Source organism: Chiloscyllium punctatum, unplaced genomic scaffold (genome assembly GCF_047496795.1).
Source record: "Chiloscyllium punctatum isolate Juve2018m unplaced genomic scaffold, sChiPun1.3 scaffold_1146, whole genome shotgun sequence".
Taxonomy (NCBI): Eukaryota; Metazoa; Chordata; class Chondrichthyes; order Orectolobiformes; family Hemiscylliidae; genus Chiloscyllium; species Chiloscyllium punctatum.
Window position 1 is genome coordinate 35,001 of NW_027310880.1, and position 2,500 is coordinate 37,500.

General features: G+C 61.2%; 1 non-coding gene across 1 annotated transcript in view; it reads right to left on the reverse strand.

Moving 5' to 3' along the window:
* The window catches only part of LOC140474713 (5.8S ribosomal RNA), a 154-nt gene extending 53 nt beyond the window's left edge, over positions 1-101 (reverse strand). The window contains exon 1 of the ribosomal RNA XR_011959352.1: positions 1-101. This exon is cut by the window's left edge and continues 53 nt beyond it. This is a non-coding gene — a ribosomal RNA (5.8S ribosomal RNA).
* Between the last annotated feature and the right edge of the window lie 2,399 nt (positions 102-2,500).

Genomic DNA, 2,500 nt, shown 5'->3' on the forward strand with positions numbered 1-2,500 from the left:
CAAAGTGTCGATGATCAATGTGTCCTGCAATTCACATTAATTCTCGCAGCTAGCTGCGTTCGTCATCGACGCACGAGCCGAGTGATCCACCGTCAAGAGTTGTCTGAGTTTGTTTTAGGTCTCTCCCTCGCCAGAGGAAAGCGACCCGGACCGCACATACGCTCCCCACCTTGAGCTACAGCCACCTGCACGCCGGCGTGCGGGCGGAGCAGGGTGGCGTGAAGCGATGGGGAGCACCATCCTGGTGCGGCCCGCAGAAACATACGTCTATTGGGGGGAGGAGGACAGGGCGCCCAAGAGGCGATGCGTGCCCCAACGCACCGCAGCGACGGAGGCAGGATCACCGCCACCATGTCGCCCGCCTAGTATCACGAGGCGTGCAGCAGCTTTGCCCTAGGAAAAGCAGAGGCGGGAACGGGCACCGGCCATCGGTTCGGCAGCGTCACTGACGCGTGCACGTGGCGGCGTGTCGGCGAGCGGACTTCCTGCGAGGAGGCGGGGGCGGCACTCGCCCGAGCAGACGCCCGCCCGGCCCAGCCACCGCCGAGGTGGACTGGGAGTCGCGGCAACGGCTCGTCATACTCGTTCCCACACTCACAGCGCAGCTTGCCCGCAAGCCACCGACCACCGATCGACGCCAGGCGCCCCGACCGAGAGCGGGATCGCTCGTTCGCCCTGCTGGCAGTTCGCTGGGGATCACTACTGCACGGAGCTCGGAGACCGACGGGCGGCAACTCGAGAGTCTTTAAACCACCACCCCCATCCCGCAAGTGCAAAGAGGCTGTATACGCACAGACGGGTGAGGGGAATAGGTACCCCGTCGGGTTTGAAGGGAGCGTGACTAGATAGCAACGATGTAAACCCAGCCGATTTGGGAGCGAAAGACCGGCGCCTGCATCACCGGCTTCGTTTCCCGTGGCTGGAGAGTACACCGAAACCCTCCGTCTGTCGCGAGCTCCCGACGACGCGGTGCCGCCAAGCAGCAGGGCCGGACCTGGTGTGGCTCCCCTCGTCGATCACAGACCGGTCGGCACTACTGACGAGACGGTGGAACGGGCTTCGCCCCTTGTGACGAAGGGTGATGCGAACCCGCCCGCCCGCGTGCGTTCGGGGTGGACTCGGCAAACGGAGATTTGAAATCGGAAAGTGTCCTCCTGCCCCGCGCAGGTAGGCGCCCAACAGTTGTGGGGGGTTTGGCGGTGACCACGGCTGCAGGGCCTGCTACCCCGACGAGCTCTCCTGCTGGCCCCGAAACCACCCTCGCGAGACAAGTTGAAACGGAAACGGGCGTACCCCCAAGCCGACGATCCTTTCTTATTTGTTACTTTTTTTTTCACTTGCTCGAGTTGTGGGGATTTGGCGGTGACCACGGCTGCAGGGCCTGCTACCCCGACGAGCTCTCCTGCTGGCCCCGAAACCACCCTCGCGAGACAAGTTGAAACGGAAACGGGCGTACCCCCAAGCCGACAGAGATCCTTTCTTATTTGTTACTTTTTTTTTTCACTTGCTCGAGTTGTGGGGGTTTGGCGGTGACCACGGCTGCAGGGCCTGCTACCCCGACGAGCTCTCCTGCTGGCCCCGAAACCACCCTCGCGAGACAAGTTGAAACGGAAACGGGCGTACCCCCAAGCCGACGATCCTTTCTTATTTGTTACTTTTTTTTTCACTTGCTCGAGTTGTGGGGGTTTGGCGGTGACCACGGCTGCAGGGCCTGCTACCCCGACGAGCTCTCCTGCTGGCCCCGAAACCACCCTCGCGAGACAAGTTGAAACGGAAACGGGCGTACCCCCAAGCCGACGATCCTTTCTTATTTGTTACTTTTTTTTTTCACTTGCTCGAGTTGTGGGGGTTTGGCGGTGACCACGGCTGCAGGGCCTGCTACCCCGACGAGCTCTCCTGCTGGCCCCGAAACCACCCTCGCGAGACAAGTTGAAACGGAAACGGGCGTACCCCCAAGCCGACAGAGATGCTTTCGCTCCTGTTACTTTTTTTTTCACTTGCTCGAGTTGTGGGGGTTTGGCGGTGACCACGGCTGCAGGGCCTGCTACCCCGACGAGCTCTCCTGCTGGCCCCGAAACCACCCTCGCGAGACAAGTTGAAACGGAAACGGGCGTACCCCCAAGCCGACAGAGATCCTTTCGTACTTGAACCAACACAAAGTTTGTCACGTTTTATTTTTACGAGTGATCGACCGTCAAGATTTGTCTCTGAGTTTGCTTAAGGTCTCTCCCTCGCCAGAGGAAAGCCACCCGGACCGCACATACACTCCCCACCTTTAGCAGCAGCCACCTGCACGCCGGCGTGCGGGCGGAGCAGGGTGGCGTGAAGCTGTGGGGAGCACCAGCCTGGTGCGGCCCGCAGAGACATACATCTATTGGTTGAAAAAAAACAGGGCGCCCAAGAGGCGATGCGTGCCCCAACGCACCGCAGCGACGGAGGCAGGATCACCGCCACCATGTCGCCCGCGGAGTATCACGAGGCGTGCAGCAGCTTTGCCCTA